Genomic DNA, 20000 nt, shown 5'->3' with positions numbered 1-20000 from the left:
AGTACTGGAGGTCATCTTCACATGGTACTGGAGGTCATCTTCACATGGTACTGGTGGTCATCTTCACATGGTACTGGTGGTCATCTTCACATAGTACTGGTGGTCATCTTCACATAGTACTGGTGGTCATCTTCACTTGATACTGGTGGTCATCTTCACATATTACTCAAGGTCATCTTCACATGGTACTGGTGATCATCTTCACATGGTACTGGAGGTCATCTTCACATGGTACTGGTGGTCATCTTCACATGGTACTGGTGGTCATCTTCACATGTTACTGGTGGTCATCTTCACATGTTATTGGTGGTCATCTTCACATGTTACTGGTTGTCATCTTCACATAGTACTGGTGGTCATCTTCACATAGTACTGGTGGTCATCTTCACATAGTACTGGTGGTCATCTTCACACGTTACTGGTGGTCATCTTCACATGTTACTGGTGGTCATCTTCACATGTTACTGGTGGTCATCTTCACATGCTACTGGTTGTCATCTTCACATAGTACTGGTGGTCATCTTCACATAGTACTGATCGTCATCTTCACATGTTACTGGTTGTCATCTTCACATAGTACTGGCGGTCATCTTCACATAGTACTGGAGGTCATCTTCACATGTTACTGGTGGTCATCTTCACATGTTACTGGTGGTCATCTTCACATGGTACTGGTGGTCATCTTCACATAGTACTGGAGGTCATCTTCACATGATACTGGTGGTCATCTTCACATGGTACTGGTGGTCATCTTCACATGGTACTGGTGGTCATCTTCACATTGTACTGGTGGTCATCTTCACATGGTACTGGAGGTCATCTTCACATGATACTGGTGGTCACCTTCACATGGTCCTGGTGGTCATCTTCACATGGTACTGGTGGTCATCTTCACATAGTAGTGAAGGTCATCTTCACATAGTACTGGTGGTCATCTTCACATGGTACTGGTGGTCATCTTCACATGGTACTGGTGGTCATCTTCACATGGTACTGGTGTTCATCTTCACATAGTACTAAAGGTCATCTTCACATAGTACTGGTGGTCATCTTCACATGGTACTGGTGGTCATCTTCACATGATACTGGTGGTAATCTTCACATGGTACTGGTGGTCATCTTCAAATATTACTGGTGGTCATCTTCACATGTTACTGGTGGTCATCTTCACATGTTACTGGTGGTCATCTTCACATGTTACTTGTGGTCATCTTCACATAGTACTCGTGGTCATCTTCACATAGTACTGGTGGTCATCTCCACATGTTACTTGTGGTCATCTTCACATAGTACTGGTGGTCATTTTCACATGTTACTGGTGGTCATCTCCACATGTTACTTGTGGTCATCTTCACATAGTACTGGTGGTCATCTTCACATAGTACTGGAGGTCATCTTCACATAGTACTAGAGGTCATCTTCACATGTTACTGGTGGTCATCTTCACATGTTACTGGTGATCATCTTCACATGTTACTGGTGGTCATTTTCACGTGTTACTTGTGGTTATCTTCACATAGTACTGGTGGTCATGTTCACATAGTACTGGTGGTCATCTTCACATGTTACTGGTGGTCATCTTCACATAGTACTGGTGGTCATCTTCACATAGTACTGGAGGTCATCTTCACATCGTACTGGTGGTCATCTTCACATGTTACGGGTGGTCATCTTCACATGGTACTGGTGGCCATCTTCACATAGTACTGGTGGTCATCTTCACATGGTACTGGTGGTCATCTTCACATAGTACTGGTGGTCATCTTCACATGGTACTGGTGGTTATCTTCACATGATATTGGTGGTCATCTTCACATGGTACTGGAGGTCATCTTCACATGGTACTGGTGGTCATCTTCACATAGTACTGGAAGTCATCTTCACATAGTACTGGAGGTCATCTTCACATAGTACTGGAGGTCATCTTCACATAGTACTGGTGGTCATCTTCACATGGTACTGGTAGTCATCTTCACATAGTACTGGAGGTCATCTTCACATGGTACTGGTGGTTATCTTCACAAGGTACTGGAGGTCATCTTCACATGATACTGGTGGTCATCTTCACATGGTACTGGTTGTCATCTTCACATGGTACTGATCGTCATCTTCACATAGTACTGGTGGTCATCTTCACATGGTACTGGAGGTCATCTTCACATGGTACTGGTGGTCATCTTCACATGTTACTGGTGGTCATCTTCACATGCTACTGGTTGTCATCTTCACATAGTACTGGTGGTCATCTTCACTTAGTACTGATCGTCATCTTCACATGTTACTGGTGGTCATCTTCATATAGTACTGACGGTCATCTTCACATAGTACTGGAGGTCATCTTCACATGTTACTGGTGGTCATCTTCACATGTTACTGGTGGTCATCTTCACATGGTACTGGTGGTCATCTTCACATAGTACTGGAGGTCATCTTTACATGGTACTGGAGGTCATCTTCACATGGTACTGGAGGTCATCTGCACATGGTACTGGATGTCATCTTCACATGGTTCTGGAGGTCATCTTCACATGGTACTGGAGGTCATCTTCACATGGTACTGGAGGTCATCTTCACATGGTACTGGAGGTCATCTTCACATGGTACTGGAGGTCATCTTCACATGGTACTGGAGGTCATCTTCACATGGTACTGGAGGTCATCTTCACATGGTACTGGTGGTCATCTTCACATGGTACTGGAGGTCATCTTCACATGGTACTGGAGGTCATCTTCACATGGTACTGGAGGTCATCTTCACATGGTATTGCAGGTCATCTTCACATTTTACTGGAGGTCATCTTCACATAGTACTGGTCGTAAACTCCCTCACCTGGTAATAATGCCAGACCTTCACAAAGGTCACCTCCCTCACCTGGTAATAATGTCCAGACCTTCACTAAGGTCACCTCCCTCACCTGGTAATAATGTCCAGACCTTCACTAAGGTCACCTCCCTCACCTGGTAATAATGCCCAGACCTTCACTAAGGTCACCTCCCTCAAATGGCAATAATGTCCAGACCTCCACAAAGGTCACCTCGCTCACCTGGCAATAATGTCCAGACCTTCACAAAGGCCACCTCCCTCACCTGGTAATAATGCCCAGACCTTCACAAAGGTCATCTCCCTCACCTGGTAATAATGCCCAGACCTTGACAAAGGTCATCTCCCTCACCTGGTAATAATGCCCAGACCTTCACAAAGGTCACCTCCATCACCTGGTAATAATGCACAGACCTTCGCAAAGTTCACCTTCCTCAACTGGTAATAATGCCCAGACCTTCACAAAGGTCATCTCCCTCACCTGGTAATGATGCACAGACCTTTACAAAGGTCATCTCTCTCACCTGGTAATAATGTCCAGACCTTCACAAAGGTCATCTCCCTCAGCTGGCAATAATGCCCAGACCTTCACAAAGGTCACCGCCCTCACCTGGTAATAATGCCCAGACTTTCACAAAGGTCATCTCTTTGTCCTGGTAATAATGTCCAGACCTTCACAAAGGTCACCTCCCTCATCTTTTAATAATGTCCAGAAGTTCATAAAGGTCACCTCCCTCTCCTGGTAATAATGTCCAGACCTTCACAAAGGTCATCTCCCTCACCTTGTAATAATGTCCAGACCTTCACAAAGGTCACCTCCCTCACCTGGTAATAATGCCAGACCTTCACAAAGGTCACCTCCCTCTCCTGGTAATAATGTCCAGACCTTCACAAAGGTCATCTCCCTCACCTGGTAATAATACCTAGACCTTCACTAAGGTCACCTCCCTCACCTGATAATAATGCTCAGACATTCACAAAGGTCACCTCCCTCACCTGGTAATAATGTCCAGACCTTCACAAAGGCCATCTCCCTCACCTGGTAATAATGTCCAGACCTTCACAAAGGTCACCTCCCTCACCTGGTAATAATGTCCAGACCTTCACAAAGGTCACCTCCCTCACCTGGTAATAATGCCCGGACTTTCACAAAGGTCACCTCCCTCATCTGGTAATAATGCCCAGACCTTCAAAAAGATCACCTCCCTCACCTGGTAATAATGTCCAGACCTTCACAAAGGTCACCTCCCTCTCCTGGTAATAATGCCCAGACCTTCACAAAGGTCACCTCCCTCACCTGGTAATGATCCCAGACCTTCACAAAGGTCAATTCCGTCACCTGGTAATAATGCCCAGACCTCCACAAAGGTCACCTCCCTCGCCTGGTAATAATGCCCTGACCTCCACAAAGGTCACCTCCCTCATATGGTAATAATGCCCAGACCTTCACAAAGGTCACCTCCCTCACGTGTTAATAATGCCCAGACCTCCACAAAGGTCACCTCCCTCAAATGGTAATAATGCCCAGACCTTCACAAAGGTCACCTCGCTCACCTGGTAATAATGCCCAGACCTTCACTAAAGTCACCTCGCTCACCTGGTAATATTACCCAGACCTTCACTAAGGTCACCTCCCTCACATTGTAATAATACCCAGACCTTCACAAAGGTCATCTCCCTCACCTGGTAATAATACCCAGACCTTCACAAAGGTCACCTCCCTCACCTGGTAATAATGCCCAGACCTTCACAAAGGTCACCTCCCTCACCTAGTAATAATGCCCAGACCTTCACTAAGGTCACCTCCCTCACCTGGTAATAATGCCCAGACCTTCACAAAGGTCACCTCTCTCACCTGGTAATAATGCCCAGACCTTCACAAAGGTCACCTCCCTCACCTGGTAATAATGCCCAGACCTTCACTAAGGTCACCTCCCTCACCTGGTAATAATGCCCAGACCTTCACAAAGGTCACCTCCCTCACCTGGTAATAATGCCCAGACCTTCACTAAGGTCACCTCCCTCACCTGGTAATAATGCCCAGACCTTCACATAGGTCACCTCCCTCACCTGGTAATAATGCCCAGACCTTCAAAAAGGTCACCTCCCTCACCTGGTAATAATGCCCAGACCTTCACTAAGGTCACCTTCCTCACCTGGTAATAATGCCCAGACCTTCACAAAGGTCACCTCCCTCACCTGGTAATAATGCCCAGACCTTCACAAAGGTCACCTCCCTCACCTGGTAATAATACCCAGACCTCCACAAAGGTCACCTCCCTCACCTGGTAATAATACCCAGACCTCCACAAAGGTCACCTCCCTCACCTGGTAATAATACCCAGACCTTCACAAAGGTCACCTCCATCACCTGGTAATAATGCCCAGACCTTCACTAAGGTCACCTTCCTCACCTGGTAATAATGCCCAGACCTTCACAAAGGTCACCTCCCTCACCTGGTAATAATGCCCAGACCTTCACAAAGGTCACCTCCCTCACCTGGTAATAATACCCAGACCTTCACAAAGGTCACCTCCCTCACCTGGTAATAATACCCAGACCTTCACAAAGGTCACCTCCCTCACCTGGTAATAATGTCCAGACCTTCACAAAGGCCATCTCCCTCACCTGGTAATAATGTCCAGACCTTCACAAAGGTCACCTCCCTCACCTGGTAATAATGTCCGGACCTTCACAAAGGTCACCTCCCTCACCTGGTAATAATGCCCAGACCTTCACAAAGGTCACCTCCCTCACCTGGTAATAATACCCAGACTTTCACAAAGGTCACCTCCCTCACCTGGTAATAATGCCCAGACCTTCACAAAGGTCACCTCCCTCACCTGGTAATAATGCCCAGACCTTCACAAAGGCCATCTCCCTCACCTGGTAATAATGTCCACACCTTCACAAAGGTCATCTCCCTCACCTGGTAATAATGTCCGGACCTTCACAAAGGTCACCTCCCTCACCTGGTAATAATGCCCAGACCTTCACAAAGGTCACCTCCCTCACCTAGTAATAATGCCCAGACCATCACTAAGGTCACCTCCCTCACCTGGTAATAATGCCCAGACCTTCACTAAGGTCACCTCGCTCACCTGGTAATAATGTCCAGACCTTCACTAAGGTCACCTCGCTCACCTGGTAATAATGTCCAGACCTTCACTAAGGTCACCTCGCTCACCTGGTAATAATGTCCAGACCTTCACTAAGGTCACCTCGCTCACCTGGTAATAATGCCCAGACCTTCACTAAGGTCTCCTCCCTCACCTGGTAATAATGCCCAGACCTTCACAAAGGTCACCTCCCTCACCTGGTAATAATGACCAGACCTTCACTAAGGTCATCTCCCTCACCTGGTAATAATGTCCAGACCTTCACAAAGGTCACCTCCCTCACCTGGTAATAATGCCCAGACCTTCACCAAGGTCACCTCTTTCACCTGGTAATAATGTCCAGACCTTCACTAAGGTCACCTCCCTCACCTGGTAATAATGCCCAGACCTTCACAAAGGTCACCTCCCTCACCTTGTAACATTACCCAGACCTTCACAAAGGTCACCTCCCTCACCTGGTAATAATGCCCAGACCTTCACTAAGGTCACCTCCCTCACCTGGTAATAATACCCAGACCTTCACTAAGGTCACCTCCCTCACCTGGTAATAATACCCAGACCTTCACTAAGGTCACCTCCCTCACCTGGTAATAATGTCCAGACCTTCACTAAGGTCACCTCCCTCACCTGGTAATAATGTCCAGACCTTAACTAAGGTCACCTCCCTCACCTGGTAATAATGTCCAGACCTTCACTAAGGTCACCTCGCTCACCTGGTAATAATGTCCAGACCTTCACTAAGGTCACCTCGCTCACCTGGTAATAATGTCCAGACCTTCACTAAGGTCACCTCGCTCACCTGGTAATAATATCCAGACCTTCACTAAGGTCACCTCCCTCACCTGGTAATAATGTCCAGACCTTCACTAAGGTCACCTCCCTCACCTGGTAATAATGTCCAGACCTTCACTAAGGTCACCTCGCTCACCTGGTAATAATGTCCAGACCTTCACTAAGGTCACCTCCCTCACCTGGTAATAATGTCCAGACCTTCACTAAGGTCACCTCCCTCACCTGGTAATAATGTCCAGACCTTCACTAAGGTCACCTCGCTCACCTGGTAATAATGTCCAGACCTTCACTAAGGTCACCTCGCTCACCTGGTAATAATGTCCAGACCTTCACTAATGTCACCTCCCTCACCTGGTAATAATGCCCAGACCTTCACTAAGGTCACCTCCCTCACCTGGTAATAATACCCAGACCTTCACTAAGGTCACCTCCCTCACCTGGTAATAATACCCAGACCTTCACTAAGGTCACCTCCCTCACCTGGTAATAATGCCAGACCTTCACAAAGGTCACCTCCCTCACCTGGTAATAATGCCAGACCTTCACTAAGGTCACCTCCCCCACCTGGTAATAATGCCAGACCTTCACTAAGGTCACCTCCCTCACCTGGTAATAATGCCAGACCTTCACAAAGGTCACCTCCCTCACCTGGTAATAATGCCAGACCTTCACAAAGGTCACCTCCCTCACCTGGTAATAATGCCAGACCTTCACAAAGGTCACCTCCCTCACCTGGTAATAATGCCCAGACCTTCACAAAGGTCACCTCCCTCACCTGGTAATAATACCCAGACCTTCACAAAGATCACCTCCCTCACCTGGTAATAATGCCCAGACCTTCACAAAGGTCACCTCCCTCACCTGGTAATAATGCCAGACCTTCACAATGGTCACCTCCCTCACCTGGTAATAATGCCCAGACCTTCACAAAGGTCACCTCCCTCACCTGGTAATAATACCCAGACCTTCACAAAGATCACCTCCCTCACCTGGTAATAATGCCCAGACCTTCACAAAGGTCACCTCCCTCACCTGTTAATAATGCCAGACCTTCACAAAGGTCACCTCCCTCACCTGGTAACAATGCCAGACCTTCACAAAGGTCACCTCCCTCACCTGGTAATAATGTCCAGACCTTCACAAAGGTCACCTCCCTCACCTGGTAATAATACCCAGACCTTCACTAAGGTCACCTCCCTCACCTGGTAATAATGCCCAGACCTTCACTAAGGTCACCTCCCTCACCTGGTAATAATACCCAGACCTTCACTAAGGTCACCTCCCTCACCTGGTAATAATACCCAGACCTTCACTAAGGTCACCTCCCTCACCTGGTAATAATGCCAGACCTTCACAAAGGTCACCTCCCTCACCTGGTAATAATGCCCAGACCTTCACTAAGGTCACCTCCCTCACCTGGTAATAATACCCAGACCTTCACAAAGGTCACCTCCCTCACCTGGTAATAATACCCAGACCTTCACTAAGGTCACCTCCCTCACCTGGTAATAATACCCAGACCTTCACTAAGGTCACCTCCCTCACCTGGTAATAATGTCCTGACCTTCACTAAGGTCACCTCCCTCACCTGGTAATAATGTCCTGACCTTCACTAAGGTCACCTCCCTCACCTGGTAATAATGTCCTGACCTTCACTAAGGTCACCTCCCTCACCTGGTAATAATGTCCAGACCTTCACTAAGGTCACCTCCCTCACCTGGTAATAATGTCCAGACCTTCACTAAGGTCACCTCGCTCACCTGGTAATAATGCCCAGACCTTCACTTAGGTCACCTCGCTCACCTGGTAATAATGTCCAGACCTTCACTAAGGTCACCTCCCTCACCTGGTAATAATGCCCAGACCTTCACTAAGGTCACCTATCTCACCTGGTAATAATGCCCAGACCTTCACTAAGGTCACCTCCCTCACCTGGTAATAATGTCCAGACCTTCACTAAGGTCACCTCGCTCACCTGGTAATAATGTCCAGACCTTCACTAAGGTCACCTCCCTCACCTGGTAATAATGCCCAGACCTTCACTAAGGTCACCTCGTTCACCTGGTAATAATGCCCAGACCTTCACTAAGGTCACCTCCCTCACCTGGTAATAATGCCCAGACCTTCACTAAGGTCACCTCCCTCACCTGGTAATAATGTCCAGACCTTCACTAAGGTCACCTCGCTCACCTGGTAATAATGCCCAGACCTTCACTTAGGTCACCTCGCTCACCTGGTAATAATGTCCAGACCTTCACTAAGGTCACCTCCCTCACCTGGTAATAATGTCCAGACCTTCACTAAGGTCACCTCGCTCACCTGGTAATAATGCCCAGACCTTCACTAAGGTCACCTCGCTCACCTTGTAATAATGCCCAGACCTTCACTAAGGTCACCTCGCTCACCTGGTAATAATGTCCAGACCTTCACTAAGGTCACCTCCCTCACCTGGTAATAATGTCCAGACCTTCACTAAGGTCACCTCCCTCACCTGGTAATAATGTCCAGACCTTCACTAAGGTCACCTCGCTCACCTGGTAATAATGCCCAGACCTTCACTAAGGTCACCTCCCTCACCTGGTAATAATGCCCAGACCTTCACTGAGGTCACCTCCCTCACCTGGTAATAATGCCCAGACCTTCACTAAGGTCACCTCCCTCACCTGGTAATAATGTCCAGACCTTCACTGAGGTCACCTCCCTCACCTGGTAATAATGCCCAGACCTTCACTAAGGTCACCTCCCTCACCTGGTAATAATGTCCAGACCTTCACTAAGGTCACCTCGCTCACCTGGTAATAATGCCCAGACCTTCACTAAGGTCACCTCGCTCACCTGGTAATAATGTCCAGACCTTCACTAAGGTCACCTCCCTCACCTGGTAATAATGCCCAGACCTTCACTAAGGTCACCTCGCTCACCTGGTAATAATGTCCAGACCTTCACTAAGGTCACCTCCCTCACCTGGTAATAATGTCCAGACCTTCACTAAGGTCACCTCCCTCACCTGGTAATAATGCCCAAACCTTCACTAAGGTCACCTCGCTCACCTGGTAATAATGTCCAGACCTTCACTAAGGTCACCTCCCTCACCTGGTAATAATGTCCAGACCTTCACTAAGGTCACCTCGCTCATCTGGTAATAATGCCCAGACCTTCACTAAGGTCACCTCCCTCACCTGGTAATAATGCCCAGACCTTCACTAAGTTCACCTCCCTCACCTGGTAATAATGTCCAGACCTTCACTAAGGTCACCTCCCTCACCTGGTAATAATGTCCAGACCTTCACTAAGGTCACCTCGCTCACCTGGTAATAATTCCCAGACCTTCACTAAGGTCACCTCGCTCACCTGGTAATAATGTCCAGACCTTCACTAAGGTCACCTCCCTCACCTGGTAATAATGTCCAGACCTTCACTAAGGTCACCTCGCTCACCTGGTAATAATGCCCAGACCTTCACTAAGGTCACCTCGCTCACCTGGTAATAATGCCCAGACCTTCACTAAGGTCACCTCCCTCACCTGGTAATAATGCCCAGACCTTCACTAAGGTCACCTCCCTCACCTGGTAATAATGTCCAGACCTTCACTAAGGTCACCTCCCTCACCTGGTAATAATGCCCAGACCTTCACTAAGGTCACCTCCCTCACCTGGTAATAATGTCCAGACCTTCACTAAGGTCACCTCGCTCACCTGGTAATAATGCCCAGACCTTCACTAAGGTCACCTCGCTCACCTGGTAATAATGTCCAGACCTTCACTAAGGTTACCTTCCTCACCTGGTAATAATGCCCAGACCTTCACTAAGGTCATCTCGCTCACCTGGTAATAATGTCCAGACCTTCACTAAGGTCACCTCCCTCACCTGGTAATAATGTCCAGACCTTCACTAAGGTCACCTCCCTCACCTGGTAATAATGCCCAGACCTTCACTAAGGTCACCTCGCTCACCTGGTAATAATGTCCAGACCTTCACTAAGGTCACCTCCCTCACCGGGTAATAATGTCCAGACCTTCACTAAGGTCACCTCCCTCACCTGGTAATAATGCCCAGACCTTCACTAAGGTCACCTCCCTCACCTGGTAATAATGCCCAGACCTTCACTAAGGTCACCTCGCTCACCTGGTAATAATGCCCAGACATTCACTAAGGTCACCTCCCTCACCTGGTAATAATGCCCAGACCTTCACTAAGGTCACCTCCCTCACCTGGTAATAATGCCCAGACCTTCACTAAGGTCACCTCGCTCACCTGGTAATAATGCCCAGACCTTCACTAAGGTCACCTCCCTCACCTGGTAATAATGCCCAGACCTTCACTAAGGTCACCTCCCTCACCTGGTAATAATGCCCAGACCTTCACTAAGGTCACCTCGCTCACCTGGTAATAATGTCCAGACCTTCACTAAGGTCACCTCCCTCACCTGGTAATAATGCCCAGACCTTCACTAAGGTCACCTCCCTCACCTGGTAATAATGCCCAGACCTTCACAAAGGTCACCTCCCTCACCTGGTAATAATGCCCAGACCTTCACTAAGGTCACCTCCCTCACCTGGTAATAATGCCCAGACCTTCACTAAGGTCACCTCCCTCACCTGGTAATAATGCCCAGACCTTCACTAAGGTCACCTCCCTCACCTGGTAATAATGTCCAGACCTTCACTAAGGTCACCTCGCTCACCTGGTAATAATGTCCAGACCTTCACTAAGGTCACCTCCCTCACCTGGTAATAATGCCCAGACCTTCACTAAGGTCACCTCCCTCACCTGGTAATAATGTCCAGACCTTCACTAAGGTCACCTCCCTCACCTGGTAATAATGCCCAGACCTTCACTAAGGTCACCTCGCTCACCTGGTAATAATGCCCAGACCTTCACTAAGGTCACCTCGCTCACCTGGTAATAATGCCCAGACCTTCACTAAGGTCACCTCGCTCACCTGGTAATAATGTCCAGACCTTCACTAAGGTCACCTCGCTCACCTGGTAATAATGTCCAGACCTTCACTAAGGTCACCTCCCTCACCTGGTAATAATGTCCAGACCTTCACTAAGGTCACCTCGCTCACCTGGTAATAATGCCCAGACCTTCACTAAGGTCACCTCGCTCACCTGGTAATAATGCCCAGTCCTTCACTAAGGTCACCTCCCTCACATGGTAATAATGTCCACACCTTCACTAAGGTCACCTCCCTCACCTGGTAATAATGCCCAGACCTTCACTAAGGTCACCTCCCTCACCTGGTAATAATGTCCAGACCTTCACTAAGGTCACCTCGCTCACCTGGTAATAATGCCCAGACCTTCACTAAGGTCACCTCGCTCACCTGGTAATAATGTCCAGACCTTCACTAAGGTCACCTTCCTCACCTGGTAATAATGCCCAGACCTTCACTAAGGTCATCTCGCTCACCTGGTAATAATGTCCAGACCTTCACTAAGGTCACCTCCCTCACCTGGTAATAATGTCCAGACCTTCACTAAGGTCACCTCCCTCACCTGGTAATAATGCCCAGACCTTCACTAAGGTCACCTCGCTCACCTGGTAATAATGTCCAGACCTTCACTAAGGTCACCTCCCTCACCGGGTAATAATGTCCAGACCTTCACTAAGGTCACCTCCCTCACCTGGTAATAATGCCCAGACCTTCACTAAGGTCACCTCCCTCACCTGGTAATAATGCCCTGACCTTCACTAAGGTCACCTCGCTCACCTGGTAATAATGCCCAGACCTTCACTAAGGTCACCTCCCTCACCTGGTAATAATGCCCAGACCTTCACTAAGGTCACCTCCCTCACCTGGTAATAATGCCCAGACCTTCACTAAGGTCATCTCGCTCACCTGGTAATAATGCCCAGACCTTCACTAAGGTCACCTCCCTCACCTGGTAATAATGCCCAGACCTTCACTAAGGTCACCTCCCTCACCTGGTAATAATGCCCAGACCTTCACTAAGGTCACCTCGCTCACCTGGTAATAATGTCCAGACCTTCACTAAGGTCACCTCCCTCACCTGGTAATAATGCCCAGACCTTCACTAAGGTCACCTCCTTCACCTGGTAATAATGCCCAGACCTTCACAAAGGTCACCTCCCTCACCTGGTAATAATGCCCAGACCTTCACTAAGGTCACCTCCCTCACCTGGTAATAATGCCCAGACCTTCACTAAGGTCACCTCCCTCACCTGGTAATAATGCCCAGACCTTCACTAAGGTCACCTCCCTCACCTGGTAATAATGTCCAGACCTTCACTAAGGTCACCTCGCTCACCTGGTAATAATGTCCAGACCTTCACTAAGGTCACCTCCCTCACCTGGTAATAATGCCCAGACCTTCACTAAGGTCACCTCCCTCACCTGGTAATAATGTCCAGACCTTCACTAAGGTCACCTCCCTCACCTGGTAATAATGCCCAGACCTTCACTAAGGTCACCTCGCTCACCTGGTAATAATGCCCAGACCTTCACTAAGGTCACCTCGCTCACCTGGTAATAATGCCCAGACCTTCACTAAGGTCACCTCCCTCACCTGGTAATAATGCCCAGACCTTCACTAAGGTCACCTCCCTCACCTGGTAATAATGCCCAGACCTTCACTAAGGTCACCTCCCTCACCTGGTAATAATGTCCAGACCTTCACTAAGGTCACCTCCCTCACCTGGTAATAATGTCCAGACCTTCACCAAGGTCACCTCCCTCACCTGGTAATAATGCCCAGACCTTCACTAAGGTCACCTCCCTCACCTGGTAATAATGCCCAGACCTTCACTAAGGTCACCTCCCTCACCTGGTAATAATGTCCAGACCTTCACTAAGGTCACCTCCCTCACCTGGTAATAATGTCCAGACCTTCACTAAGGTCACCTCCCTCACCTGGTAATAATGCCCAGACCTTCACTAAGGTCACCTCGCTCACCTGGTAATAATGCCCAGACCTTCACTAAGGTCACCTCCCTCACCTGGTAATAATGCCCAGACCTTCACTAAGGTCACCTCCCTCACCTGGTAATAATGCCCAGACCTTCACTAAGGTCACCTCCCTCACCTGGTAATAATGTCCAGACCTTCACTAAGGTCACCTCCCTCACCTGGTAATAATGTCCAGACCTTCACTAAGGTCACCTCCCTCACCTGGTAATAATGTCCAGACCTTCACTAAGGTCACCTCCCTCACCTGGTAATAATGCCCAGACCTTCACTAAGGTCACCTCCCTCACCTGGTAATAATGTCCAGACCTTCACTAAGGTCACCTCCCTCACCTGGTAATAATGTCCAGACCTTCACTAAGGTCACCTCCCTCACCTGGTAATAATGTCCAGACCTTCACTAAGGTCACCTCCCTCACCTGGTAATAATGCCCAGACCTTCACTAAGGTCACCTCCCTCACCTGGTAATAATGCCCAGACCTTCACTAAGGTCACCTCCCTCACCTGGTAATAATGTCCAGACCTTCACTAAGGTCACCTCCCTCACCTGGTAATAATGTCCAGACCTTCACTAAGGTCACCTCCCTCACCTGGTAATAATGTCCAGACCTTCACTAAGGTCACCTCCCTCACCTGGTAATAATGCCCAGACCTTCACTAAGGTCACCTCCCTCACCTGGTAATAATGCCCAGACCTTCAATAAGGTCACCTCCCTCACCTGGTAATAATGTCCAGACCTTCACTAAGGTCACCTCCCTCACCTGGTAATAATGTCCTGACCTTCACTAAGGTCACCTCCCTCACCTGGTAATAATGTCCAGACCTTCACTAAGGTCACCTCCCTCACCTGGTAATAATGCCCAGACCTTCACTAAGGTCACCTCCCTCACCTGGTAATAATGCCCAGACCTTCACTAAGGTCACCTCCCTCACCTGGTAATAATGTCCAGACCTTCACTAAGGTCACCTCCCTCACCTGGTAATAATGCCCAGACCTTCACTAAGGTCACCTCCCTCACCTGGTAATAATGTCCAGACCTTCACTAAGGTCACCTCCCTCACCTGGTAATAATGTCCAGACCTTCACTAAGGTCACCTCGCTCACCTGGTAATAATTCCCAGACCTTCACTAAGGTCACCTCGCTCACCTGGTAATAATGCCCAGACCTTCACTAAGGTCACCTCCCTCACCTGGTAATAATGTCCAGACCTTCACTAAGGTCACCTCGCTCACCTGGTAATAATATTGTCTCTGAGTCTGATTAATAAAAATAATATTGAGGAAATTAATAAAATATTTTATTATTTAACATTGTTTTAATTTAACATTGTTACCATTGTTTTAATTTAACATTGTTTTAATTTAACATTGTTACCATTGTTTTAATTTAACATTGTTACCATTGTTTTAATTTAACATTGTTACCATTGTTTTAATTTAACATTGTTACCATTGTTTTAATTTAACATTGTTACCATTGTTTTAATTTAACATTGTTACCATTGTTTTAATTTAACATTGTTTTAATTTAACATTGTTACCCTTGTTTTAATTTAACATTGTTTTAATTTAACATTGTTACCATTGTTTTAATTTAACATTGTTTTAATTTAACATTGTTACCATTGTTTTAATTTAACATTGTTTTAATTTAACATTGTTACCATTGTTTTAATTTAACATTGTTACCATTGTTTTAATTTAACATTGTTACCATTGTTTTAATTTAACATTGTTTTAATTTAGCATTTTTACCATTGTTTTAATTTAACATTGTTACCATTGTTTTAATTTAACATTGTTACCATTGTTTTAATTTAACATTGTTACCATTGTTTTAATTTAACATTATTTACCAGTGTTTTTGGATAATATTTCTCATGGTAATCTAGGTTAATAACCTTCATTAATGTTAATAACCTTTATTAATGTTAATAACCTTCATTAAAGTTAATAACCTTTATTAATGTTAATAACCTTCATTAATGTTAATAACCTTCATTAATGTTAATAACCTTCATTAATGTTAATAACCTTTATTAATGTTAATAACCTTCATTAATGTTAATAACCTTCATTAATGTTAATAACCTTCATTAATGTTAATAACCTTTATTAATGTTAATAACCTTCATTAATGTTAATAACCTTTATTAATGTTAATAACCTTTATTAATGTTAATAACCTTCATTAATGTTAATAACCTCTATTAATGTTAATAACCTTTATTAATGTTAATAACCTTTATTAATGTTAATAACCTTCATTAATGTTAATAACCTTTATTAATGTTAATAACCTTTATTAATGTTAATAACCTTTATTAATGTTAATAACCTTCATTAATGTTAATAACCTTTATTAATGTTAATAATCTTCATTAATGTTAATAACCTTCATTAATGTTAATAACCTTTATTAATGTTAATAACCTTCATTAATGTTAATAACCTTCATTAATGTTAATAACCTTTATTAATGTTAATAACCTTCATTAATGTTAATAACCTTTATTAATGTTAATAACCTTCATTAATGTTAATAACCTTTATTAATGTTAATAACCTTTATTAATGTTAATAACCTTTATTAATGTTAATAACCTTTATTAATGTTAATAACCTTCATTAATGTTAATAACCTTTATTAATGTTAATAACCTTCATTAATGTTAATAACCTTTATTAATGTTAATAACCTTCATTAATGTTAATAACCTTCATTAATGTTAATAACCTTTATTAATGTTAATAACTTTCATTAATGTTAATAACCTTTATTAATGTTAATAACCTTCATTAATGTTAATAACCTTTATTAATGTTAATAACCTTTATTAATGTTAATAACCTTCATTAATGTTAATAACCTTTATTAATGTTAATAACCTTCATTAATGTTAATAACCTTCATTAATGTTAATAACCTTCATTAATGTTAATAACCTTCATTAATGTTAATAACCTTTATTAATGTTAATAACCTTCATTAATGTTAATAACCTTCATTAATGTTAATAACCTTTATTAATGTTAATAACCTTCATTAATGTTAATAACCTTTATTAATGTTAATAACCTTCATTAATGTTAATAACCTTTATTAATGTTAATAACCTTTATTAATGTTAATAACCTTCATTAATGTTAATAACCTTTATTAATGTTAATAACCTTCATTAATGTTAATAACCTTTATTAATGTTAATAACCTTCATTAATGTTAATAACCTTTATTAATGTTAATAACCTTTATTAATGTTAATAATCTTCATTAATGTTAATAACCTTCATTAATGTTAATAACCTTTATTAATGTTAATAACCTTTATTAATGTTAATAACCTTTATTAATGTTAATAACCTTTATTAATGTTAATAACCTTCATTAATGTTAATAACCTTTATTAATGTTAATAACCTTTATTAATGTTAATAACCTTCATTAATGTTAATAACCTTTATTAATGTTAATAACCTTCATTAATGTTAATAACCTTCATTAATGTTAATAACCTTTATTAATGTTAATAACCTTCATTAATGTTAATAACCTTTATTAATGTTAATAACCTTCATTAATGTTAATAACCTTCATTAATGTTAATAACCTTCATTAATGTTAATAACCTTTATTAATGTTAATAACCTTTATTAATGTTAATAACCTTCATTAATGTTAATAACCTTTATTAATGTTAATAACCTTCATTAATGTTAATAACCTTTATTAATGTTAATAACCTTCATTAATGTTAATAACCTTCATTAATGTTAATAACCTTTATTAATGTTAATAACCTTTATTAATGTTAATAACCTTCATTAATGTTAATAACCTTTATTAATGTTAATAACCTTCATTAATGTTAATAACCTTTATTAATGTTAATATCCTTTATTAATGTTAATAACCTTCATTAATGTTAATAACCTTCATTAATGTTAATAACCTTTATTAATGTTAATAACCTTTATTAATGTTAATAACCTTCATTAATGTTAATAACCTTTATTAATGTTAATAACCTTTATTAATGTTAATAACCTTTATTAATGTTAATAACCTTCATTAATGTTAATAACCTTTATTAATGTTAATAACCTTCATTAATGTTAATAACCTTTATTAATGTTAATAACCTTTATTAATGTTAATAACCTTCATTAATGTTAATAACCTTTATTAATGTTAATAACCTTTATTAATGTTAATAACCTTCATTAATGTTAATAACCTTTATTAATGTTAATAACCTTTATTAATGTTAATAACCTTCATTAATGTTAATAACCTTCATTAATGTTAATAACCTTTATTAATGTTAATAACCTTTATTAATGTTAATAACCTTCATTAATGTTAATAACCTTTATTAATGTTAATAACCTTTATTAATGTTAATAACCTTTATTAATGTTAATAACCTTTATTAATGTTAATAACCTTTATTAATGTTAATAACCTTCATTAATGTTAATAACCTTTATTAATGTTAATAACCTTTATTAATGTTAATAACCTTCATTAATGTTAATAACCTTTATTAATGTTAATAACCTTTATTAATGTTAATAACCTTTATTAATGTTAATAACCTTCATTAATGTTAATAACCTTTATTAATGTTAATAACCTTTATTAATGTTAATAACCTTCATTAATGTTAATAACCTTTATTAATGTTAATAACCTTTATTAATGTTAATAACCTTCATTAATGTTAATAACCTTCATTAATGTTAATAACCTTTATTAATGTTAATAACCTTTATTAATGTTAATAACCTTCATTAATGTTAATAACCTTTATTAATGTTAATAACCTTTATTAATGTTAATAACCTTTATTAATGTTAATAACCTTTATTAATGTGACAACAGAGAAGACTAATTGACCAGTCTGGCATAATGACATTTAGTGTCTACCTGGAGGAGGGTGTTCCAGGGGTCAGCGCCCCCGCGACCCGGTCTCTGACCAGGCCTCCCGGTGAATCAGCGACTGAATCTATCAGGCTGTTACTGCTGGCCGCTGATCGGCTTATTTTTTCCCTCGCAAATAAATGGCAGTTTAATGACAGATAAATGGCAGTTTAATGATAGATAAATGGCAGTTTAATGATAGATAAATGGCAGTTTAAGAGCAGTTAAACTGCAGATAAATTATGCAATGCAGGCAAGTGCCAAAACGTTTCTTGCATATTTAAAATATATATATATATATATATATATATATATATATATATATATATATATATATATATATATATATATATATATATATATATATATATATATCTATATATATATATATGTATATATATATATACACACATATATATACATATATATATATATATACATATATATACAGTATATATATATATATATATATATATATATATATACATATATATATATATATATATATATATATATATACATATATGTATATATACTTATATATATATATATATAATTCTACAGACCTTCTGGTCTATATCAAAACAAAACAAAATCTAAACGAACTCGAAAATTTTAAATATATATCTAAGGTACTCAAATCTGAAAATGTTTCAATATCTAACTTAACGTTAGGTTTGTGTACCTTATATTATATTGGTTTGAAATTTGACGACTTCGTCTAATTAGAAAGTTTTTTGTTTTGATATGAACCAGCTGTTGTGCCTGGTAAATGTTCTTAATGGTCTTGTGACTGATGATGGAGTTTGATACTTCGAAACGTTTGGGTGGCCAACGAAGAGGTCTAAAACGGCTCTGGTGACCAATGAAGAGGTTTAACACGGCTCTGGTGACCAATGAAGAGGTCTAACAAGGCTCTGGTGACCAATGAAGAGGTCTAACACGGCTCTGGTGACCAATGAAGAGGTCTAACACGGCTCTGGTGACCAATGAAGAGGTTTAACACGGCTCTGGTGACCAATGAAGAGGTTTAACACGGCTCTGGTGACCAATGAAGAGGTCTAACACGGCTCTGGTGATTCTCTCCCTTATTCCTCTTAAATTCCGTTAATATCTATGCACCCAGAACAGAAAATTTCATGGCGTTTTTAACATTAAGTCATTTTACTCAAGCCTCACTAATGCTGTAGAGAATTATGCATGAATGTTGTGTTAGAGAGTGTTGCAGACATCTCCAGCACGCACATGATCCACCGTCTTCCATCCCTCGTCTTGAGAAGGTCAAGATCACTGACGAGTGATGTTGATAACCACTACACAAGGCAGATAATATGTCTTTACAGTATTGCTTGTGTTCAGTTCCTTAGCTTTGAGGAGTTGGTAAGTGTTCAGTTCCTTAGCTTTGAGGA

This window comes from Cherax quadricarinatus, chromosome 35 (genome assembly GCF_038502225.1).
Source record: "Cherax quadricarinatus isolate ZL_2023a chromosome 35, ASM3850222v1, whole genome shotgun sequence".
Lineage (NCBI taxonomy): Eukaryota > Metazoa > Arthropoda > Malacostraca > Decapoda > Parastacidae > Cherax > Cherax quadricarinatus.
Note: the sequence above shows the minus strand (reverse complement) of the source record.